The sequence below is a fragment of the Somniosus microcephalus genome, chromosome 6 (genome assembly GCF_052327205.1).
Source record: "Somniosus microcephalus isolate GS21.2 chromosome 6, FLI_Smic_1.0, whole genome shotgun sequence".
In the NCBI taxonomy this organism is placed as follows: Eukaryota; Metazoa; Chordata; class Chondrichthyes; order Squaliformes; family Somniosidae; genus Somniosus; species Somniosus microcephalus.
The window spans coordinates 113,263,872-113,290,095 of NC_140992.1; the positions used below are offsets into that span (position 1 = coordinate 113,263,872).

The 26,224-nt window shown below is 53.6% G+C and overlaps 1 pseudogene across 1 annotated transcript in view; it reads left to right on the forward strand.

Moving 5' to 3' along the window:
• The window catches only part of LOC147116004 (NACHT, LRR and PYD domains-containing protein 3-like), a 110,757-nt pseudogene that overhangs the window by 71,980 nt on the left and 12,553 nt on the right, over window positions 1-26,224 (forward strand). Inside the window, exons 3-7 of the transcript XR_015078877.1 lie at window positions 12,616-14,479; window positions 17,865-17,951; window positions 21,410-21,496; window positions 22,297-22,467; window positions 22,562-22,732. The product of XR_015078877.1 is annotated as an NACHT, LRR and PYD domains-containing protein 3-like (transcript). The remainder of the gene's footprint in view (window positions 1-12,615; window positions 14,480-17,864; window positions 17,952-21,409; window positions 21,497-22,296; window positions 22,468-22,561; window positions 22,733-26,224) is intronic.

Here is a 26,224-nt window from a genome sequence, read left to right on the forward strand (position 1 = left end):
TTGCCCCCTCTGACCGTGACCCCTCTGAAAGTATCCCCTCTTACAGTAACCCCTCTGACAGTGACCCCTCTGACCGTGACCCCTCTGACCGTGACCCCTCTGACAGTGCCCCCTCTGACTGTGTCCCCTGTGACTGTGTCCCCTCTGATGTGCCCCTTCTGACCATGGCCCCTTTGACAGTGACCCCTTTGACAATGTCCCCTTTGACAGTGCCCCCTCTGATCTAGACCCCTTTGACAATGACCCTTTTGACAGCGACCCCTTTGACAGTGACCCTTATGACAGTGCCCCCTCTGACAGTGCCCCCTCTGAACTTGACCCCTTTGACAGTGACCCCTTTGACAGTGCCCCCCCTGACCGTGGCCCCTCTGACCATGGCCGCTCTGACAGTGACCCCTCTGATAGTGCCCCCTCTGACAGTGTACCCTCTGACTATACCCCCTCTGACCGTGAGCCCTCTGACAGTGTCACCTCTGACAGTGCCCCCTCTGACAGTGACCCCTCTGACCATGACCCCTCTTACCGTGACACAGCTGATAGTGACCCCTCTGACAGTGACCCCTCTGACAGTGGCCCCTCTGACCATGGCCACTCTGACAGTGCCCCTTCTGACAGTACCCCCTCTGACAGTACCCCCTCTGACCGTGACCCCTCTGACAGTGCCCCCTCTGACAGTGCCCCCTCTGACAGTGGCCCCTCTGACCGTGGCCTCTCTGACCATGGCCGCTCTGACAGTGACCCCTCTGACAGTGGCCTCTCTGACCATGGCCACTCTGACAGTTCCCCCTCTGACAGTGCCCCCTCTGACAGTGCCCCCTCTGACAGTGCCCCCTCTGACATTACCCCCTCTGACATTACCCCCTCTGACTGTACCCCATCTGACTGTGACCCCTCTGACAGTACCCCCTCTGACAGTACCCCCTCTGACAGTCCCCCATCTGACAGTACCCCCTCTGACTGTACCCCCTCTGACCATGACCCCTCTGACAGTGCCCCCTCTGACAGTACCCCCTCTGACAGTGCCCCATCTGAGAGTGGCCCCTCTGACCGTGAACCCTCTGACAGTGACTCCTCTGACTGTGACCCCTCTGACATTGCCCCCTCTGACCATGACCCCTCTGACATTACCCCCTCTGACAGTGCCCCATCTGACTGTGACCCCTCTGACAGTACCCCCTCTGACAGTACCCCCTCTGACAGTCCCCCATCTGACAGTACCCCCTCTGACCATGACCCCTCTGACCATGACCCCTCTTACAGTGATCCCTCTGACAGTGCCCCCTCTGACCGAGGCCCCTATGACCGTGGCCCCTCTGACATTGGCCCCTCTGACTGTGGCCCCCCTGACCATGGCCACTCTGACAGTGACCCCTCTGACACTGCCCCGTCTGACAGTGCCCCCGCTGACAGTACCCCCTCTGACAGTAACCCCTCTGACAGTGACCCCTCTGACAGTGACCCCTCTGAACGCAAACCCTCTGAAAGTGACCCCTCTGACCGTAACCCCTCTGACAGCACCCCCTCTGACAGTACCCCCTCTGACAGTGCCCCCTCTGACCGTGCCCCCTCTGACAGTGCCCCCTCTGACAGTGCCCCCTCTGACAGTGACCCCTCTGACAGTGACCCCTCTGACAGTGACCCCTCTGACAGTGCCCCCTCTGACAGTGCCCCCTCTGACAGTGCCCCCTCTGACAGTGCCCCCTCTGACCGTGCCCCCTCTGACAGTACCCCCTCTGACAGTACCCCCTCTGACAGTGCCCCCTCTGACAGTGACCCCTCTGACAGTGACCCCTCTGAGAGTGCCCCCTCTGAACTTGACCCCTTTGACAGTGACCCCTTTGACAGTGCCCCCTCTGACAGTGCCCCCTCTGACAGTGCCCCCTCTGACAGTGCCCCCTCTGACAGTGGCCCCTCTGACCGTGGCCCCTCTGACCGTGGCCTCTCTGACCTTGGCCCCTCTGACCATGGTCCCTCTGACACTGAGCCCTCTGACACTGCCCCCTCTGACCATGACCCCTCTGACAGTACGCCCTCTGACAGTGCCCCCTCTGACCGTGACCCCTCTGACAGTATCCCCTCTGACAGTGCCCCGTCTGACAGTGCCCCCTCTGACAGTGGCCCCTCTGACCGTGGTCCCTCTGACAGTGACCCCTCTGACACTGCCCCCTCTGACCATACCCCCTCTGACAGTACTACCTCTGACATTGCCCCCTCTGACCGTGGCCCCTCTGACCATGGCCGCTCTGACAGTGACCCCTCTGATAGTGCCCCCTCTGACATTGCCCCCTCTGACTGTACCCCATCTGACCGTGACCCCTCTGACAGTGTCACCTCTGACAGTGCCCCCTCTGACAGTGACCCCTCTGACCATGAACCCTCTTACCGTGACACCGCTGACAGTGACCCCTCTGACAGTGGCCCCTCTGACCATGGCCACTCTGACAGTGCCCCTTCTGACAGTACCCCCTCTGACAGTACCCCCTCTGACCGTGACCCCTCTGACAGTGCCCCCTCTGACAGTGGCCCCTCTGACCGTGGCCTCTCTGACCATGGCCGCTCTGACAGTGACCCCATTGACAGTGACCCCTCTGACAGTGCCCCCTCTGACCGTGACCGCTCTGACAGTGCCCCCTCTGACAGTGCCCCCTCTGACAGTGTCCCCTCTGACCGTGGCCTCTGACCGTGCCACCTCTGACAGTGGCCCCTCTGACAGTGACCCTTCTGACCATGACCCCTCTGACCGTGGCCCCTCTGACCGTGGCCCCTCTGACCATGGCCCCTCTGACCATGGCCCCTCTGACCATGGCCCCTCTGACACTGACCCCTCTGACACTGACCCCTATGACCGTGACCCCTCTGATAGTACCCCCTCTGACAGTGGCCCTCTGACAGTGGCCCCTCTGACCGTGGCCCCTCTGACCATGGCCGCTCTGACAGTGACCCCTCTGACCGTGGCCCCTCTGACCGTGGTCCCTCTGACAGTGACCCCTCTGACATTGCCCCCTCTGACCGTGACCCCTCTGACATTACCACCTCTGACAGTGCCACCTCTGACAGTACCCCCTCCGACAGTGCCCCCTCTGACCGTGGCCCCTCTGACCGTGGCCGCTCTGACAGTGACCCCTCTGATAGTGCCCCCTCTGACAGTGCCCCCTCTGACTGTTACCCCTCTGACCGTGACCCCTCTGACAGTGTCACCTCTGACAGTGACCCCTCTGACAGTGACCCCTCTGACAGTGACCCCTCTGACAGTGACCCCTCTGACCATGAACCCTCTTACCGTGACACCGCTGACAGTGACCCCTCTGACAGTGACCCCTCTTACCGTGACACCGCTGACAGTGACCCCTCTGACAGTGACCCCTCTGACAGTGGCCCCTCTGACCATGGCCACTCTGACAGTGCCCCTTCTGACAGTACCCTCTCTGACAGTGCCCCCTCTGACAGTGCCCCCTCTGACAGTGCCCCCTCTGACAGTGCCCCCTCTGACAGTGCCCCCTCTGACTGTGACCCCTCTGACTGTGACCCCTCTGACAGTGGCCCCTCTGACCGTGGCCTCTCTGACCATGGCCGCTCTGACAGTGACCCCTTTGACAGTGACCCCTCTGACCGTGCCCCCTCTGACCGTGACCGCTCTGACAGTGCCCCCTCTGACAGTGCCCCCTCTGACAGTGTCCCCTCTGACCGTGGCCTCTGACCGTGCCACCTCTGACAGTGGCCCCTCTGACAGTGACCCTTCTGACCATGACCCCTCTGACCGTGGCCCCTCTGACCGTGGCCCATCTGACCATGGCCCCTCTGACACTGACCCCTCTGACACTGCCCCCTCTGACCGTGACCCCTCTGACAGTACCCCCTCTGACAGTGCCCCCTCTGACCGTGACCCCTCTGACAGTATCCCCTCTGACAGTGCCCCGTCTGACAGTGCCCCCTCTGACAGTGGCCCCTCTGACCGTGGCCCCTCTGACCGTGGCCGCTCTGACCGTGGTCCCTCTGACAGTGACCCCTCTGACACTGCCCCCTCTGACCGTGACCCCTCTGACAGTACCACCTCTGACAGTGCCCCCTCTGACAGTACCCCCTCTGACAGTGCCCCCTCTGACCGTGGCCCCTCTGACCATGGCCGCTCTGACAATGACCCCTCTGATAGTGCCCCCTCTGACTATACCCCCTCTGACCGTGACCCCTCTGACAGTGTCACCTCTGACAGTGCCCCCTCTGACAGTGACCCCTCTGACCATGACCCCTCTTACCGTGACACTGCTGACAGTGACCCCTCTGACAGTGACCCCTCTGACAGTGGCCCCTCTGACCATGGCCACTCTGACAGTGCCCCTTCTGACAGTACCCCCTCTGACAGTACCCCCTCTGACCGTGACCCCTCTGACAGTGCCCCCTCTGACAGTGGCCCCTCTGACAGTGCCCCCTCTGACCATGGCCACTCTGACAGTGCCCCCTCTGACAGTGCCCCCTCTGACAGTGCCCCCTCTGACATTACCCCCTCTGACATTACCCCCTCTGACAGTACCCCCTCTGACAGTGCCCCCTCTGACAGTACCCCCTCTGACAGTTATCCATCTGAGAGTGGCCCCTCTGACCGTGAACCCTCTGACAGTGACTCCTCTGACTGTGACCCCTCTGACAGTGCCCCCTCTGACCATGACCCCTCTGATATTACCCCCTCTGACAGTGCCCCATCTGACTGTGACCCCTCTGACAGTACCCCCTCTGACAGTACCCCTTCTAACAGTCCCCCATCTGACAGTACCCCCTCTGACCGTGACCCCTCTGATATTACCCCCTCTGACAGTGCCCCATCTGACTGTGACCCCTCTGACAGTACCCCCTCTGACAGTACCCCTTCTAACAGTCCCCCATCTGACAGTACCCCCTCTGACCGTGACCCCTCTGACAGTGCCCCCTCTGACAGTGGCCCCTCTGACCGTGGCCCCTCTGACCATGGCCACTCTGACAGTGACCACTCTGACAGTGACCCACTCTGACAGTGACCCCTCTGACAGTGACCCCTCTGACAGTGACCCCTCTGACAGTGACCCCTCTGACCGTGATCCCTCTGACCGTGACCCATCTGACCATGGCCGCTCTGACCGTGGCCCCTCTGACCGTGGCCCCTCTGACAGAGCCCCCTCTGACAGTGCACCCTCTGACAGTGCCCCCTCTGACAGTGCCCCCTCTGAAAGTGCCCCCTCTGAAAGTGCCCCCTCTGACTCTGTCCCCTCTGACAGTGCCCCCTCTGACCGTGGCCCCTTTGACAGTGACCGCTTTGACAGTGACCCCTCTGACAATGACCCCTCTGACCATGACCCCTCTGACAGTGACCCCTCTGATAGTAGCCGCTCTGACCGTGAACCCTCTGACCGTGACCCCTCTGATTGTGACCACTCTGACAGTGACCGCTCTGACCGTGAAACCCCTGACAGTGACCCCTCTGACTGTGACCCCTCTGACAGTGCCCCCTCTGACCGTGACCCCTCTGACAGTACCCCCTCTGACAGTGCCCCCTCTGACCGTGACCCATCTGACAGTACCCCCTCTGACAGTGCCCCCTCTGACAGTACCTCCTCTGACAGTGCCCCCTCTGACCGTGGCCCCTCTGACCGTGACCCCTCTGACAGTGTCACCTCTGACTGTGCCCCCTCTGACGTGCCCCTTCTGACCGTGGCCCCTTTGACAGTGACCCCTTTGACAGTGCCTCCTCTGAACTTGACCCCTTTGACAGTACCCCCTCTGACAGTGGCCCCTCTGACCGTGGCCCCTCTGACTGTGCCCCCTCTGACAGTGACCCCTCTGACAGTGGCCCCTCTGACCATGGCCAATCTGCCAGTGCCCCCTCTGACAGTACCCCCTTTGACAGTACCCCCTCTGACCGTGACCCCTCGGACAGTGCCCCCTCTGACAGTGGTCTCTCTGACCGTGGCCTCTCTGACCATGGCCGCTCTGACAGTGACCCCTCTGACAGTGACCCCTCCGACACTGCCCCCTCTGACCGTGACCCCTCTGACAGTGCCCCCTCTGACATTGTCCCCTCTGACCGTGGTCTCTGACCGTGCCACCTTTGACAGTGGCCGCTCTGACAGTGACCCTTCTGACCATGACCCCTCTGATCATGACCCCTCTTGCCATGACCCCTCTGACCATGACCCCTCTGACCGTGACCCCTCTTACCGTGACCCCTCTAACAATGCCCCCTCTGACCGAGGCCCCTATGACCATGGCCCCTCTGACAGTGGCCCCTCTGACTGTGGCCCCTCTGACCATGGCCACTATGACACTGACCCCTCTGACAGTGCCCCGTCTGACAGTGGCCCCTCTGACAGTAACCCCTCTGACCGTGAACCCTCTGAAAGTGACCCCTCTGAAAGTGACCCCTCTGACTGTGACCCCTCTGACTGTGGCCCCTCTGACCATGGCCACTATGACACTGACCCCTCTGACAGTGCCCCGTCTGACAGTGGCCCCTCTGACAGTAACCCCTCTGACCGTGAACCCTCTGAAAGTGACCCCTCTGAAAGTGACCCCTCTGACTGTGACCCCTCTGACATTGCCCCCTCTGACCGTAACCCCTCTGGCAGCACCAACTCTGACAGTACCCCCTCTGACATTACCCCCTCTGACAGTACCCCATCTGACAGTACCCCCTCTGACCGTGGCCCCTCTAACAGTACCCCCTCTGAAAGTACCCCCTCTGACAGTACCCCATCTGACAGTGACCCCTCTGACTGTGACCCCTCTGACAGTGCCCCCTCTGACCGTGCCCCCTCTGACAGTGACCCCTCTGACAGTGCCCCCTCTGACAGTGACCCCTCTGACAGTGACCCCGCTGAGAGTGACCCCTCTGACAGTGACCCTTCTGACCATGGCCCCTTTGACAGTGACCCCTTTGACAATGTCCCCTTTGACAGTGCCCCCTCTGATCTAGGCCCCTTTGACAATGACCCTTTTGACAGTGACCCCTTTGACAGTAACCCTTTTGACAGTGCCCCCTCTGACAGTGCCCCTTCTGAACTTGACCCCTTTGACAGTGACCCCTTTGACAGTGCCCCCTCTGACAGTGCCCCCTCTGACAGTGCCCCCTCTGACAGTGCCCCCTCTGACATTGGCCCCTCTGACATTGGCCCCTCTGACATTGGCCCCTCTAACCGTGGCACCTCTGACCGTGGCCCCTCTGACCGTGGTCCCTCTGACAGTGACCCCTCTGACATTGCCCCCTCTGACCGTGACCCCTCTGGCAGTATCCCCTCTTACAGTGACCCCTCTGAAAGTGACCCCTCTGACAGTGACCCCTCTGACCGTGACCCCTCTGACCGTGACCCCTCTGACCGTGGTCCCTCTGACAGTGACCCCTCTGACATTGCCCACTCTGACCGTGACCCCTCTGAAAGTATCCCCTCTTACAGTGACCCCTCTGACAGTGACCGCTCTGACCGTGACCCCTCTGACCGTGACCCCTCTGACAGTGCCCCCTCTGACTGTGTCCCCTGTGACTGTGTCCCCTCTGATGTGCCCCTTCTGACCATGGCCCCTTTGACAGTGACCCCTTTGACAATGTCCCCTTTGACAGTGCCCCCTCTGATCTAGACCCCTTTGACAATGACCCTTTTGACAGCGACCCCTTTGACAGTGACCCTTATGACAGTGCCCCCTCTGACAGTGCCCCCTCTGAACTTGACCCCTTTGACAGTGACCCCTCTGACACTGGCCCCTCTGACCGTGACCCCTCTGACAGTACCCCCTCTGACAGTGCCCCCTCTGACCATGACCCCTCTGACAGTATCCCCTCTGACAGTGCCCCCTCTGACAGTGGCCCCTCTGACCGTGGCCCCTCTGACCATGGCCGCTCTGACATTGGCCCCGCTGGCCGTGGCCCCTCTGACCGTGGCCACTCTGACAGTGACCCCTCTGACAGTGACCCCTCTGACCGTCACCCCTCTTACCGTGATCCATCTGACAGTGGCCCCTCTGACCGTGGCCCCTCTGACCTTGGCCCCTCTGTCACGGCCCCTCTGACCGTGGCCCCTCTGACAGTGCCGCCTCTGACAGTGCCCCCTCTGACAGTGCCACCTCTGACTGTGTCCCCTCTGACAGAGCCCCCTCTGACCATGGCCCCTTTGACAGTGCCCACTCTGACAGTGACCCCTCTGACAGTGACCGCTCTGACCATGACCCCTCTGACCATGACCCATCTGACAGTGACCCCTCTGCCAATAGCCCCTCTGACCGTGAACCCTCTGACCATGACCCCACTGACTGTGACCACTCTGACTGTGACCCCTCTGAGAGTGCCCCCTCTGACCGTGACCCCTCTGACAGTACCCCCTCTGAAATTGACCCCTCTGACCGTGACCCCTCTGACATTACCCGCTCTGACAGTGCCCCCTCTGACAGTGCCCCCTCTGACAGTGCCCCCTCTGACCGTGGCCCCTCTGACCATGGCCGCTCTGACAGTGACCCCTCTGATATTACCCCCTCTGACATTGACCCCTCTGACTGTACCCCCTCTGACTGTACCCCCTCTGACCGTGACCCCTCTGACAGTGTCACCTCTGACAGTGCCCCCTCTGACAGTGACCCCTCTGACCATGACCCCTCTTACCGTGACACCGCTGACAGAGCCCCCTCTGACAGTGGCCCCTCTGACCATGGCCACTCTGACAGTGCCCCCTCTGACAGTACCCCCTCTGACAGTACCCCCTATGACCGTGACCCCTCTGATAGTGCCCCCTCTGACAGTGCCCCCTCTGACAGTGCCCCCTCTGAGAGTGGCCCCTCTGGCCGTGGCCTCTCTGACCATGGCCGCTCTGACAGTGACCCCTTTGACAGTGACCCCTCTGACAGTGCCCCCTCTGACCGTGACCCCTCTGACAGTGCCCCCTCTGACAGTGCCCCCTCTGACAAAGTCCCCTCTGACCGTGGCCTCTGACCGTGCCACCTCTGTCAGTGGCCCCTCTGACAGTGACCCTTCTGACCATGACCCCTCTGACCATGACCCCTCTTACCATGACGCCTCTGACCATGACCCCTCTGACCATGACCCCTCTTACAGTGCCCCCTCTGACCGAGGCCCCTATGACCGTGGCCCCTCTGACAGTGGCCCCTCTGACTGTGGCCCCTCTGACCATGGCCACTCTGACAGTGACTCCTCTGACAGTTGCCCCTCTGACCATGGCCACTCTGACAGTGCCCCCTCTGACAGTGCCCGCTCTGACAGTGCCCCCTCTGACATTATCCCCTCTGACAGTACCCCCTCTGACCATGACCCCTCTGACAGTGCCCCCTCTGACAGTACCCCCTCTGACAGTGCCCCCTCTGACAGTGGCCCCTCTGACCGTGACCCCTCTGACAGTGCCCCCTCTGACATTACCCCCTCTGACTGTTCTCCCTCTGACCATGACCCCTCTGACGGTGCCCCCTCTGACAGTACCCCCTCAGACAGTGCCCCCTCTGACAGTGGCCCCTCTGACCGTGACCCCTCTGACAGTGCCCCCTCTGACCGTGACCCCTCTGACAGTACCCCCTCTGACAGTGCCCCATCTGACCGTGACCCCTCTGACAGTACCCCCTCTGACAGTACCCCCTCTGACAGTCCCCCATCTGACAGTACCCGCTCTGACATTGGCCCCTCTGACCGTGGCCCCTCTGACCATGGCCCCTCTGACCGTGGCCCCACTGACGATGCCCCATCTGACAGTGCCCCCTCTGACAGTGCCCCCTCTGACAGTGCCCCCTCTGACTGTGTCCCCTCTGACATTGCCCCCTCTGACCGTTGCCCCTTTGACAGTGACCCCTTTGACAGTGACCCCTCTGACAGTGACCCCTCTGACAGTGACCCCTCTGACAGTGACCCCTCTGACCATGACCCCTCTGACAGTGACCCCTCTGACAGTAGCCGCTCTGACCGTGAACCATCTGACCGTGACCCCTCTGATTGTGACCACTCTGACATTGACCACTCTGACCGTGAAGCCCCTGACAGTGACCCCTCTGACTGTGACCCCTCTGACAATGCCCCCTCTGACCGTGACCCCTCTGACAGTACCCCCTCTGACAGTGCCCCCTCTGACCGTGACCCCTCTGACAGTACCCCCTCTGACCATGACCCCTCTGACCATGGCCGCTCTGACACTGCCCCCTCTGACTGTACCCCTCTGACCGTGACGCCTCTGACAGTGCCCCCTCTGACAGTGTCCCCTCTGACCGTGGCCTCTGACCGTGCCACTTCTGACAGTGGCCCCTCTGACAGTGACCCTTCTGACCATGACCCCTCTTAACATGACCCCTCTGACCATGACACCTCTGAACATGACCCCTTTTACCGTGACCCCTCTGACCATGACCCCTCTGAACATGACCCCTTTTACCGTGACCCCTCTGACAGTGCCCCCTCTGACCGAGGCCCCTATGACCGTGGCCACTATGACAGTGGCCCCTCTGACTGTGGCCTCTCTGACCATGGCCACTCTGACAGTGACCCCTCTGACAGTGGCCCCTCTGACAGTGGCCCCTCTGACAGTACCCCCTCTGACAGTCCCCCATCTGACTGTACCCCCTCTGACCGTGGCCCCTCTGACTGTGACCCCTCTGACAGTACCCCCCTGACAGTAACCCTTCTGACAGTACCCCCTCTGACAGTACCCCCTCTGACAGTGACCCCTCTGACAGTGACCCCTCTGACCGTGACCCCTCTGACAGTACCCCCTCTGACAGTGCCCCCTCTGACCGTGACCCCTCTGACAGTACCCCCTCTGACAGTGCCCCCTCTGTCAGTACCCCCTCTGACAGTGCCCCCTCTGACAGCACCCCCTCTGACAGTACCCCCTCTGACCGTGGCCCCTCTGACCATGGCCGCTCTGACAGTGACCCCTCTGACAGTGACCCCTCTGACAGTGACCCCTCTGACAGTGACCCCTCTGACCGTGACCCCTCTGACAGTGCCCCCTCTGACTGTGTCCCCTCTGACTGTGTCCCCTCTGACGTGCCCCTTCTGACCATGGCCCCTTTGACAGTGACCCCTTTGACAAAGCCCCCTCTGACAGTGCCCCCTCTGATCTTGACCCCTTTTGACAGTGACCCTTTTGACAGTGACCCCTTTGACAGTGACCCCTTTGACAGTGACCCCTCTGACAGTGCCCCCTCTGACAGTGCCCCTCTGAACTTGACCCCTTTGACCGTGGCCCCTCTGACCGTGGCCCCTCTGACGATGGCCCCTCTGACAGTGACCCCTCTGACAGTGCCCCCTCTGACCGTGACCCCTATGACAGTAACCCCTCTGACAGTGCCACCTCTGACTGTGGCCCCTCTGACCATGGCCACTCTGACAGTGACCCCTTTGACAGTGCCCCATCTGACAGTGCCCCATCTGACAGTGACCCTTCTGACAGTGCCCCCTCTGACAGTAACCCCTCTGACAGTGCCCCCTCTGACTGTGGCCCCTCTGACCGTGGCCACTCTGACAGTGACCCCTCTGTCAGTGCCCTGTCTGACAGTGCCCCGTCTGACAATGCCCCCTCTGACAGTACCCCCTCTGACAGTGGCCCCTCTGACCGTGGCCCCTCTGACCATGGCTGCTCTGACACTGACCCCTCTGACAGTGCCCCCTCTGACAGTACCCGCCTCTGACAATGCCCCCTCTGACAGTGGCCCCTCTGACCGTGGCCCCTCTGACCGTGACCCCTCTGACAGTGACCCCTCTGATAGTGAGCCCTATGACAGTGACCCCTCTGATAGTGAGCCCTATGACAGTGCCCCCTCTGACAGTGGCCACCTCTGACAGTGGCCCCTCTGACCGTGACCCCTCTGACCATGGCCAATCTGACAGGGAAGCTTCTGACCGTGACCCCTCTGACAGTGCCCCCTCTGACAGTGCCCCCTCTGAACTTGAACCCTTTGACAGTGACCCCTCTGACAATACACCCTCTCACAGTGAACACTGTGATAGTGAACAATCTGTCAGTGCAGAATCTGGGGGCAGGTTCTCAACTAAAAAAATAGTCTGATGGTAAACCTCCCCTAAGCCAAGGCAAACATAGATTTACTGAACAAGAAATTCTACTAATATAATGTCCTTTCACACTCTGGGACTGGATGTTGCAGTGGGCTAGACACCGCCCTTTCACACTCGTGGAAGTCGTGGTACCGTGAATTGGACATTGTCCTTTAAGCTCTGGGTCCTGGGTTTGAATCAGTCCCGCCTAATGGACTTCTTCTGCCATCTACATCAATTTTGATGGTCTCACTCCAATTCACAGTGGTTGTTAATTTATAACATACTTCAATGCTATTGGCAGTAAAATTGGAAATCTCAGGTAGATCACAAGAATAGGTAGATAGCAAATGGAAATATCACACTGATACAGAAATGATGGTTGGGCGTTCAAGCATATTGTTGTGATGGCATGGAGGGAACTTGACCCTACATCTAACCTGTGTTGTGCCTGACCTGGGAGTGCTTGATGGGTAGTGTAGTGGGAGTTTAACTCTGTATATAACCCATTCTGTGCCTGACCTGGGATTGTTTGATGGGACTGTGTAGACGCAGTTTTACTCTGCAGAATTCCATTTTTAAGTACTGATATTGGATGTCCAGATCCGTACAAGTATTCCCTGCCAGGAATATAAGTAGAATGTAAAATTTTCACCCTATTTTACCGACAGAAGAATCACATGGTCAACTTACAAACGATCATAAAAAGGTCCTGAAGGAAAAACTTGAATACATTACAGATTACACATCTACTGCAGGGGAACGCGTCTATCTCCTTCAGAGGTTCACGGAGCTTTGGATCACCAATGGCGAATGCAACGAGCTTTACCAGGAGCACGAGGTACCAGAGATTGAATCATCCTCACCCAGACACGGCAAGGTATATTTAAACACTATGAAGCACAATGACATTTTCGGACCCATGCACGGGCAACGGCAACCGAGAGTAGTCATCACCAGAGGGATCGCTGGCATCGGGAAGACGATTTACATAAAGAAGTTCCTCCTTGACTGGGCACTGACGAAAGCACACCAGGATTATGACTTTGTGTTTGCCTTTCCATTCTGCGAGCTCAATCTGATTTCTGAGGAAAGCATGAGCCTTGTGCAGCTGGTGCAGCAACATTACCCACACATGAGGCAACTGGGCGAGACTTATCCAGAGCATTCCGCCCGCTCCCTGTTTATTTTTGATGGGCTGGATGAAAGCCAGTTTTCCTTGGAGTTTGAAAATAACCCCGTGTGTTCTGATGTAGGAAAGCCTGTGCCTCTCCGGTCATTGTTGACAAATCTCATCAGAGGTAATCTCCTTCCTTCGGCATCGATTTGGATAACGACACGCCCGTCGGCAATTAACCAAATCCCATCTCGTTACATGGACAGAGTGACAGAAATACAGGGATTCCAAGATGAAGAAAAGGAAGAATATTTCTGGAGGAAATGCCAGAACAAACAACTGACAGAGAAAATCATAGCACTGGTGAGGAAGCAAAGTAGCCTTTGGATGATGTGCTATGTGCCTGCTTTCTGCTGGATCCTGGCCACTGTTCTGGAACATGTCTTCAAGTCATCCTGTGCTGAGGAATTTAGAGGTGACACACTAACCGAGGTTTATACCAACTTTCTGATTGTCATGGTGACATACCACCACCAGCACCGTGGTCATGGAAAGGAAAAGATCGAGAAGACCTGCCAGTTACTACAGTCAGATCGGGGGACGATACTCAATCTGGGCAAGCTCGCATTCCGTTCTCTGAGGTCTCAAACTTTTGTCTTTGATGAAGAGGATTTTAAATCCTACAATATTGACATCTCATCTATCTGTGGCGGGTTCTGTAGAGAATATTATATCAAGTACACCGCGCTCTCCCACAGGCGGGTCTACTCCTTTGTCCATGCCACGGTCCAAGAGTACTTTGCTGCTCTCTATATTTTTGTATCCTACCACAATGAGAAACGCAACCTGATGACATCCAGCATGCTGGGGCAGTTCTGGGAGATCTTTTCAAAGCCCACCTTCTTTCAGATTTGTAAAAGTGCCTGCAGTGAGGTGGTTCTGAGTCACACTGGCCACTTGGACCTGTTTCTCCAATTTCTCTGTGGGTTGGGAAGGAGAAGGATTCAGAAGTGCCTGCAAGGTCTCTTAACGCATGTGGAGGAGCAGAAAGATGACCTACAGAACACCATAAGTTACATGAAGGAGCTGCTGCAGCAGGACATCCCTCCGGAGAGGTGCATCAACCTATTCCATTGTCTGAATGAGCTGAATGACAAGTCAGTAGTGACGGAGATCAATAAATCCCTCCAGCATGGAGTGCTGTCCTCCCAAAAACTGTCGCTCGCCGATTATTCAGCGTTGGCCTTCGTTCTGAAAATGTCAGATACGGACAGGGATGAATTTGATTTATCCAAATACAGAACATCACCAGGTGGTTTGAAAAGACTATTACCAGTTGTTAAATTCTTCGAAAAAATAACGTAAGTATTTTTACACTAAAGAAATGAGAGTTCATTTTATTATTTTTCAGTTACATTTTTTAAATGTTATTTTAATTTCGAGCTTAGAAGAGGGAGATGCACAAACAGTTTAGATTCAACATAGGATGAGGATGCTGAGCATGTGTACTGACTGCCCAGGAGACACAGTGTTGAAGCGTTCAAGGGAGAATTGGATAGATATCTGATGCAGTGAGAATTTTGACAGGTATTAGATTATTGGACTGGCCAGATGGACAGCAGAGTCTCTTCAGGTCTTGAACTTTCCTATCTAATTTCTGGTTCATTCTAATGAGGTGTATTGAGCCTGCCGAGTTCTTCAGTGCATCAGGTGGTGCCTTGCACTCACAGTCTACTTAGCCCACCAGCAGTCCTTTCACACTCTGGTATTGGGTGGGACAGTAGATCAGACAATATCCTTTCACACTCTGGGACTGGAAGATACAGTGGTTCAGAAACTGTCCTTTCACACTCTGGGACTGGGTGGTACAGTGGGTCAGAAATTGTCCTTTCACACTCTGGGACTGGGTGTACAATGGGTCAGACACTGTCCTTTCACACTCTGGGACTGGGTGGTACAGTGGGTCAAAAACTGTCCTTTCACACTCTAGGACTGGGCGGTACTGTGGGTCAGACACTGCCCTTTCACACTCTGGGACTGGATGGTACTCAGACACAGTCCTTTCACACTCTGGGACTGGGTGGTACACTGGGTCAGGCACTGTCCTTTCACACTCTCGGACTGGGTGGCACAGTGGGTCAGAATCTGTCCTTTCACACTCTGGGACTGGGCGGTACAGTGGGTCAGACACTGTCCTTTCACACTCTGGGACTGGGTGTACAATGGGTCAGGCACTGTCCTTTCACACTCTGGGACTGGGTGGCACAGTGGGTCAGAATCTGTCCTTTCACACTCTGGGACTGGGCGGTACAGTGGGTCAGACACTGTCCTTTCACACTCTGGGACTGGGTGTACAATGGGTCAGGCACTGTCCTTTCACACTCTGGGACAGGGTGGTACAGTGGGTCAGAATCTGTCCTTTCACACTCTGGGACTGGGCAGTACAGTGGGTCAGACACTGTCCTTTCACACTCTGGGACTGGGTGGTACAGTGGGTCAAAAACTGTCCTTTCACACTCTAGGACTGGGCGGTACTGTGGGTCAGACACTGCCCTTTCACACTCTGGGACTGGATGGTACTCAGACACAGTCCTTTCACACTCTGGGACTGGGTGGTACACTGGGTCAGGCACTGTCCTTTCACACTCTCGGACTGGGTGGCACAGTGGGTCAGAATCTGTCCTTTCACACTCTGGGACTGGGCGGTACAGTGGGTCAGACACTGTCCTTTCACACTCTGGGACTGGGTGTACAATGGGTCAGGCACTGTCCTTTCACACTCTGGGACTGGGTGGCACAGTGGGTCAGAATCTGTCCTTTCACACTCTGGGACTGGGCGGTACAGTGGGTCAGACACTGTCCTTTCACACTCTGGGACTGGGTGTACAATGGGTCAGGCACTGTCCTTTCACACTCTGGGACAGGGTGGTACAGTGGGTCAGAATCTGTCCTTTCACACTCTGGGACTGGGCAGTACAGTGGGTCAGACACTGTCCTTTCACACTCTGGGACTGGGTGGTGCAGTGGGTCAGACACTGTCCTTTCACACTCTGGGACTGGGTGGTGCAGTGGGTCAGACACTGTCCTTTCACACTCTGGGACTGGGTGGTATAGTGGGTCAGACACTATCCTTTCACACTCTGGGACTGGGTGGTATAGTGGGTCAGACTCTGTCCTTTACATCTCTGCGACTGTGTGATACAGTGGGTCAGACACAGTCCTTTCACATTCTGGGACTGAATGGTACAGTGGGTCAGACACTGTCATTTCACACTCTGGGACTGGGTGGTGCAGTGGGTCATACACTGTCCTTTCACACTCTGGGACTGGGTGGTGCAGTGGGTCAGACACTATCCTTTCACACTCTGGGACTGGGTGGTATAGTGGGTCAGACACTGTCCTTTCACACTCTGGGATTGGGTGGTACAGTGGGTCAGACACTGTCCATTCACTCCCTGGGACTGGGTGGTATAGTGGGTCAGACACTGTCCTTTCACACTCTGGGACTGGGTGGTATAGTGGGTCAGACACTGTCCTTTCACACTCTGGGACTGGGTGGTACAGTGGGTCATACACTGTCCTTTCACACTCTGGGACTGGGTGGTACAGTAGGTCAGACACTGTCCTTTCGCACTCTGGGACTGGGCGGTACAGTGCGTCAAGCACTGTCCTTTCACACTCTGGGACTGGGTGGTACAGTGGATCAGACACTGTCCTTTCACACTCTGGGACTGGGTGGTACAGTGGGTCAGACACTGTCCTTTCACACTCTGGGACTGGGCGGTACAGTGGGTCAGACACTGTCCTTTCACATTCTGGGACTGAATGGTACAGTGGGTCAGACACTGTCCATTCACACTCTGGGACTGGGTGTACAATGGGTCAGACACTGTCCTTTCACACTCTGGGACTGGGTGGTGCAGTGGGTCAGACACTGTCCTTTCACACTCTGGGACTGGGTGGTATAGTGGGTCAGACACTATCCTTTCACACTCTGGGACTGGGTGGTATAGTGGGTCAGACACTGTCCTTTCACACTCTGGGACCGGGTGATACAGTGGGTCAGACACAGTCCTTTCACATTCTGGGACGGAATGGTACAGTGGGTCAGACACTGTCATTTCACACTCTGGGACTGGGTGGTGCAGTGGGTCAGACACTGTTCTTTCACACTCTGGGACTGGGTGGTACAGTGGGTCATACACTGTCCTTTCACACTCTGGGACTGGGTGGTGCAGTGGGTCAGACACTATCCTTTCACACTCTGGGACTGGGTGGTATAGTGGGTCAGACACTGTCCTTTCACACTCTGGGACTGGGTGGTACAGTGGGTCATGCACTATCCTTTCACACTCTGGCACTGTGTGGGACAGTGGGTCAGACACTGTCCTTTCACACTCTGGGACTGGGTGGTACAGTGGGTCAGACACTGTCCTTTCACATTCTGGGACTGGGTGCACAGTGGGTCATATACTTACCTCAGCATATGTCTATTTAAACAACTTTTATAATGCAAGTACTTGAGCAGTGGCCTTCAAGGGACAGGGCAGGTTAAACACAGCTCCGTCTTAACATCATAACATTACAACTGTAGCCCAGGCCTTTGACTACCTATGAGCAATGCTATAGGACAAGCGCAAACAGCGGGATCCAATGCCGGAGTATTATTTGTATCTGACTCCATGTTTCTTTGCACCTGTTTTCCGGACATTACCTGATCTATTTGACCCATTCTTTGAACTCCAGGTTAACGGGCAGTATCATGGGTGCGGAAATGATCGGTTCTATCAGTGCACTCCTGCTCTCCAGTAAAAACCAAGTCAAGGAGTTATGGTAAGCTGTAATTTGGTATTAGATCCTCTTGTGAACAATTCTTAGCAGTGTGTAGGAGCCAGGTGTCAGTCTTGGCTCAATGGTAGAACTCTCATCTCTGAGTCAGATGGTTGTGGGTTCAAAGCTCCACTCCAGAGACTTGAGCACTTAATCCAGGCTGATACTTCAGTTTGGTACTGAGGGAGTGCGGCACTGCTGGAGTTGCTGAGGATGGGCCTGGGCTCTCAGGTGGGTGTAAATGATCCCACAGCACTATTTAAAGGAAGCAGCAGAGTTCTCCTGGTGTCAATGGTCAATATTTATTCCTCAACCCACATCATTGAAACAGATTTCAATGAAGTACTTTATTGGCAGTGAAGCACTTTGGGATGTCCTGTGGTCATGAAAGGTGCTATATAATTGCAAGCTCTAGTGTCATCCATGGCTCAATTGGTAGCACTCTTGCCTCTGATCAGAAGGTTGTGGTTTCAAGTCCTACTCCAGAGACCTGAGCACAAAAAACTAGACTGACACTGCAGTTCAGTACTGAGGGAATGCTGCACTGTTGGAGATGCTATCTTTCAGATGAGACATTACACCGAGGCCCCGTCTGCCCTCAGGTGGGCGTAAATGGTCCCATGGCACTATTTCAAAGAAGAGCAGGGGAATTATCCTCGGTGTCCTGGCCAATATTTATCCCTCAATCAACATCACTGACAAAAAACAGATTATCTGGTCATTATCACATTGCTGTTTGTGGGAGCTTGCTGTGCGCAAATTGATTGCTGCGTTTCCTAAATTAAAACAGTGACTACACTTCCAAAATACTTACTTCTTATGTTCTTATGTTAATTAGGAGCAGGAGTAGGCCATACGGCCCCTCGGGCCTGCTCCGCCATTCAATAGGATCATGGCTGATCTGAAACTAGACTCACGTCCACTTCCCTGCCTTCTCCCCGTAACCCCTTATTCCCTTATCAGCTAGGAAACTGTTTATCTCCGTTTTAAATATATTTAATGTCACAGCTTCCACAACTCTCTGAGGTAGCAAATTCCATAGATTCACCACCCTCTGAGTGAAGAAGTTTCTCCTCATCTCAGTTTTGAAAGGGCAGCCCCTTATTCTAAGATTATGCCCCCTAGTTCTAGTCTCACCCATCAGTGGAAACATCCTCACCGCATCCACCCGATCAAGCCCCCTCACAATCTTATATGTTTCGATAAGATTGCCTCTCATTCTTCTGAATTCCAATGAGCAGAGGCCCAACCTACTCAACCTTTCCTCATAAGTCAACCCCCTCATCTCCGGAATCAACCGAGTGAACCTTCTCTGAACTGCCTCGAGAGCAAGTATATCTTTTCTTAAATATGGAAACCAAAACTGTACGCAGTATTCCAGGTGTGGCCTCACCAATACCCTGTATAACTGCAGCAAGGCTTCCCTGCTTTTATACTCCATCCCCCTTGCAATAAAAGCCAAGATTCCATTGGCCTTCCTGATCACCTGCTGTACCTGCATACTAACCTTCTGTGTTTCATGCACCAGAACCCCCAGATCCCTTTGTACTGTAACACTTTGCAGTTTCTCTCCATTTAGATAATAACTTGCTCTTTGATTTTTTTCTGCCAAAGTGCATAACCTTACACTTTCCAACATTATATTCCATCTGCCAAATTTTTGCCCACTCACTTAGCCTGTCTATGTCCTTTTGCAGGTTTTTTATGTCCTCCTCACTCACTGCTTTCCCTCCTATCTTTGTATCGTCGGCAAACTTGGATACATTGCACTCGGTCCCTTCCTCCAAATCGTTAATATAGATTGTAAAGAGTTGGGGTCCCAGCACCGACCCCTGCGGAACACCACTAGTTACTGATTGCCAACCCGAGAATGAACCATTTATCCCAACTCTCTGTTTTCTGTTAGATAGCCAATCTTCCACCCATGCCAGTATATTGCCCCCAATCCTGTGAATTGGCTGTAAAGCGCTTTGGGATGACCTGAGGTCGTGAAAGGCTCTATATAAATGCAAGTCTTTCTTTTCTGTTAAAGGAAAGTAGAATTCAGAAATGGAACCATAAGAATGGGAATAAGCGGCTCAGCCCCTGTCTCAGCAGGCCATTGCACTGCCAAGTGTAGTACTGAGCCATAAGGACCAGAAGGTCCTGGGTTCCATCCTCAGTCCATGGTGAGTTATTTGATCTCAGCTGGTGCAGTGGTACAGGATTACAACTGGCCTCAATGCCCAGGGTTCCTGCTCCAGATCGCCATCCAGTGACCCCTGTTGGAAACTGCACACGTGTGGACATCGGGAGAGGACTGGATCTGGGTCAGCTGTGATTTCTCGCTTTCCCCCACCACGGTGGGATATTGTGCTGCCACTCACTGACTGTGCTGACACATAAAGAATGGCCACTTGAGTGACATACTGAAGGGTGTCCGCCACCCTAAGAAGCCATACCTCAGTGAGAGTCAGCATCTTTGGGAAAGGGGAGGAAACTGGGGATAAAGGATCTGTTGAGCGATCGCTCAGTGGGATGAGCTGATAGCAGAGTATAGGTGGAAAGTCTGTTAACACACACATTGGCTGCTATCTGAACACTCGATAACCTTGCACAATAATTTCCGGGCGAATAAATATCAGCAGCCTACTTAGCTGTGGGGTCATCGCAGCCGAGCCCAATTCTTTTACCACCTGATATCAACACACAAATTTTCCTGGTCACTGGATTGTGATCAGTGGTGGTACCAAAGCTGATTTTTCCCACTTCCTGACCATGGGATGCTGTGCTCAATTGTAGCTCTCCAACTTTTGCCTCAGGTGAGATCAACTAACTCAGCAAGGACTGAGGATCAAGCCTGGGGCATTCCTGACTCAGCCCCCAAGAGATGGATTGAAAATGTTACTGTTTCTCCTTGATTACCTTGATTGGAATGCCCCCTGGTTATAGCTGTTACTGACTGATGAAAATCTTCTGACGATCATCCAGTGGAGAATCTCAGAGTATAAACTGTTAGCGGGCGCTCAGTACGAAACCACCCCTCACTGCTCTGATGCTGACCTTCACCATGCACATGGCCAAGGTAGCAGCTCAAGAATGTTGTGTCCTCTGTGTCAGTGGTGTCCAAGCCTTTTCTCATGGGCCACATTGGTGCTTATCATGGAGCCTTGGAGGCCATATATAGAGTTTAAATTGCTGTTTCCATTGACTCAAGTAACTGATGCTGACAGATCTTGCTGTTCTGATTTAGCATTTATCCATCAAGAGGCAACAGCACTAACAACAGCCCCTTCTAAACCTCCAGGCCCATAATATACAAACAGGACAAACCAACCAATAAGAAGTAGAAACGCAACTAGGACTGAATTTCCTGGACTTTGAGGGCCGGATTGCCAGTGATCATGGGCCACATATGGCCCTAGGAGTGCATGCTCCTGTTCTATGACCTTATTATAAATGTGATATGATTTACATTCCAGCTTGACAAATAACTTGCTGGGAGATACGGGCCTGAAAAAGCTGGCTGCTGCACTGATGAGCTCGAGTTGCAGGCTGGAGACACTGCAGTAAGGAAACCTTTCCTACTTTTCAAAACTGCTTAGTTTCTGCAGGATACTGCAGCGAGTATCAAGGTCCGTCCTATATTTAAATCCTGCTTAGCTGTCCAGTCATTATGTTTGATTGTGAAAGTCTCATGCTGCAGCCGCAAACTCTCTATGCTGGCTATAAGGGTCCTTTGTGAAAAAGGATAGGGGGTGTAGATGCAGTAGCACGCTTGACAAGACATCCAGACAGACCTTTGCTCTGTACCTATCCTGTGTTGGATCTCACCTGGGAGCGCTTGTTGGGGCAACGAGAGGGAGCTTTACTTTGTATCTAGCCCTTGCCATACCTGACCTGGGAGTGTTTGATTGGGCAGTGTAGACGGAGCTTTATTCTGTATCTAACTTGTGCTGTAGCTAAGCTGGAGTGTTTGATGAAACAGTTTAGCCGGAGCTTTACTCTGTTTCTAATCCATGCTGTTCCTGAGCTGGGAGCACAGGATATTGACAGTACATGCTATGCTGGGCAAGCCTCACTTTGACGACCACAAAACACATTCCCAAACAAGTGGGGTACTTAAGAGAAGACCCCTCATCGGGAGAGGCTTTAAATGCTGGCGCAGACTCGATGGGCCGAATGGCCACCTTCTGTGTTGTACTATTCTATGATTCTATGATATGTGGAATTGGATGCACTGTTAGTGACCCATCAGAGAATTTTATGAATGGCTTTGTGATTCTCACACATGTGGCTATTGTGTGTAATTGGATTCTGTACATGGATTACAAAATCATGACTCCAATAAATTCTCTATGATCTGCAGTCTGCGTTCAAATGCTCTCACAGACCAGTGCAGCGAAGACCTCATATCTATTTTAAGGACAAATCGGATTCTGAAAGAGTTAGACCTGAAATACAACCAGCTGAAAGACACAGGGGTGAATCAGCTTTCTGTTGCACTGAAGGACGCCGACTGTGAGATCGAGAAGCTGGGGTAGGTGAACACTGTCATTGGTAATACTGATCTGGCTGCTGTTTTTTTCAAACTTTTTTGGCAGTACTTAATGGTGCCTATGTGATTTATGCAGGTTATGGGGCAATGATTTCACACACTGCTGCTGTGAGGAACTGGCCCTGGCCCTTAAAACCAACCAGTCATTAAGAAGCCTGGATCTTGGGTACAATAATATTGGTGACTTGGGAATTAAACTGCTGTGCACTGCGATTAAGGATGATGGCTGTAAAATAGAGAAATTAGGGTAGGTAACCCCACCCTGTGATTATTATATCTATTCCACAGCAAGGGATGATCAGTGGATGGTTCACTCACCTCCAGCAGACAACTCAAGAGTAATATTAGCAGGGGCTCTGCAGCCAAAACCTATCTACCCTTGTGATTGGGATGTGGTTGATGTGCCAAATAACTGCCCGAATCCGTGAAGTTAAAGCTTAAGACTGAAGCCTTTTATTAAGTAAGAATCATGGCAGAATTAACAGAGTTCATCATCGACCGAGCCCTTGGTAGAACATACCAGAAGAGGGGCGGGGCCAGGGAGGAGCATTAGTGGTTCCCCCCGGTGGAACATTCCAGACATTACAAGTACAAGTACAAATATCAGAACACAGTTATTTCATCACATTCACCCCCTGCTATAGATTCAGTCTGTCAGGAGGTCTGATAATCCTCTGGGAACGACGTAACTCTTGCTGAGGCTCCTCCCGGAGTACTAACTCCGGTTCATTCGAATTCCCAGAATCATCAGTATTTTCCACACTGAGGGTTTGTGTCTCTGAAGGTCCAATACCACGATTGAAAACTCTACTCTCAGAGTCGAACTCTTTTCGAGCTCCAGCAGGTGCAAGATCTTTAATAGAGACCGTATCGTCTCGCCCATCCGAATATTGAATATACGCATACTGGGGATTAGCATGGAGGAGTTGTACTTCCTCCACCAGTAGATCAGTCTTGTGGCCTCTCACATGTCTGCGCAACAACACAGGGCCCGTGGTCGTCAACCATGTGGGTAACGATAATCCATTAGTAGCTTTTCTTGGAAAACTAAACATCCTTTCATGAGGGGTGGCATTCGTCGCTGTACACAAAAGAGACCTTATGGAATGCAGCACGTCTGGCAGGACATCCTGCCAGCGAGAGGTCGGCAGGCCTCGTGACTTCAGAGACAGTACGATAGCCTTCCACACTGTCGCATTTTCTTTCTCGACCTGCCCATTACCACGAGGGTTATAGCTGGTAGTTCTACTCGTTGCAATCCCCTTCGATAGCAAAAACTGTCGCAATTCTTCGCTCATAAAGGAAGAACCCCTATCACTATGTATATAGTTAGGCATGCCGAACAAGGAAAACAGTTGGCAGAGGCATTTAATTACAACAGCACTAGTCACATCCGGACAGGGGATAACAAAAGGGAACCGAGAATACTCGTCTATAATATTAAGAAAATAGACATTACGGTCGCTCGGTGGAAGGGGACCTTTAAAATCGAGACTCAAACGCTCAAATGGTCGAGTTGCTTTAATAAGATGAGCTGGCTCGGACGGCTTATAGAAGCGGGGTTTGCATTCAGCACAAACATGACAGGTTCTGGTCATTGTCCCGACCTCCTCAATAGAGTAGGTTAGATTGTGGGACTTAATGAAGTGGTTCATTCTGGTAACCCCAGGGTGGCAGAGTGCGTCGTGGAGACTTTGAAGCTTATCTGTACCTAGACTAGCACATACTCCTCGTGACAAAGCATCCGATGGCTCATTAAATACTCCAAGCCTGTACTGAATATCATAGTCATATGTTGACAGTTCTATTCGCCATCTTAAAATCTTATCATTTTTGATCTTGCCTCTCTGCTTAGTGTTGAACATAAAGGCCACAGATCGCTGGTCAGTAATGAGCGTAAAACATTGGCCAGCGAGATAATGTCTCCAATACCTGACTGCTTCAATAATTGCCTGTGCCTCCTTTTCCACTGAAGAATGTCGAACTTCTGGTCCTTGCAATGTACGAGAGAAGAAAGCTACTGGTCTACCAGCTTGGTTAAGAGTTGCTGCCAACGCAAAATCAGATGCATCACTTTCCACTTGAAATGGGATCTTCTCATCCACGGCACATACCACTGCCTTCTCAATGTCCCGTTTGATATTAAGGAAAGCCTCCTGAGCTTCCGCCGATAGCGGAAAAGACGTCAACTTAATAAGAGGTCGGACTTTATCTGAGTAGCTAGCCACCCACTGGGCATAGTACGAGAAGAATCCCAGACACCTTCTTAAAGCTTTTACAGTGTGAGGTAAAGGTAATTCCTTAAGTGGGCGTAATCTTTCAGGGTCTGGCCCGATTACCCCATTCTCCACAACGCAACCAAGAATACACAAACGTGTAGTATTGAAGGTACACTTGTTTTCGTTGTAGGTCAGGTTTAACCTCTTTGCAGTCTCTAGGAACTTCGCGAGATTTTGATCATGCTCCCATTGGTCGCGCCCACAGATGGTAACATTGTCCATGTACGGGAATGTTGCTTCCAACGTGTATTCATCCACCATACGATCCATCTCCCGTTGGAAGGCGGATACCCCATTCGTCACTCCAAAGGGCACCCGAAGGAATTGGTACAGGCGCCCATTAGCTTCGAAGGCCGTATAAGGTCGGTCTTCTATTTTGATGGGGAGTTGATGGTAGGCAGACTTTAAATCAATGGTGGAGAACACGCAGTACTGAGCTATCTGGTTCACCATCTCAGAAATACGAGGCAAAGGATAGGCGTCTAATTGGGTATACAAGTTTATAGTCTGGCTATAATCGACCACAAGTCTTTTCTTCTCATTAGTTTTAACCACCACCACCTGGGCACGCCACGGGCTACCACTGTGTTCGATGATTCCCTCCCGTTGAAGCCTTTCCACTTCCTCTTTTATAAATGTTTTATCTTCTGAACTATACCGTCGACTCTTAGTCACTATAGGACTATAATTAGGAGCAAGGTTCGCAAACAGCGAAGGCGGACTTACGTTTAAAGTAGAAAGGCCGCAGACTGTGAGCGGAGGCTGAGATCCACCATACTTAAGGGTAACGCTCTCATGCTGACACTGGAAGTCCAAGCCTAATATTAAGTTCACACACAACTGAGGTAATATGAGGAGTTTAAAGTCCTTATACTCCGTATCCTTAACGGTCAATGTGACTTTACAATATCGAGTTACCTCCGAAGTAAGGGATTTGGACGCCATCACAATTTCACTTCGAGTAGGATACACCTTCAATGAACAGGAGTTAACAAGGTTGGGGTGTATAAAACTTTCAGTACTGCCACAGTCTATCAAACACCCAGTAGGACGACCATTAATCTTAATGTCCATCATAGATTTTGACAAGGAACACGGTATGGTCTGGTCAACCGTAGCCGAGGCTAGAGTAAAACAATAGGCGGCAGCAGAGAAGACATCGGGTACAGGATTACCCTTACACACTTTACTAAAATGTCCGTTTCTTACATTTAAAACAGGTAGCCTCTCTGGCTGGGCAACTTTGCCTGGGGTGTTTAGATTGGCCACAAAAATAACACTTAGACCCATGGGGCACAGCCGCAACAATAGGATTAAGTGGAGGCTCCATTGGTGTTATGGATGCCTCCATACTCGGAACACACGAGGCTGAGAGAGATGCATGGGCTGATGCATACACTTCTGAATTCTTCTGGGCTACATCTAACGATCGAGCAGCAGCGACGACCGTTTTTAAAACT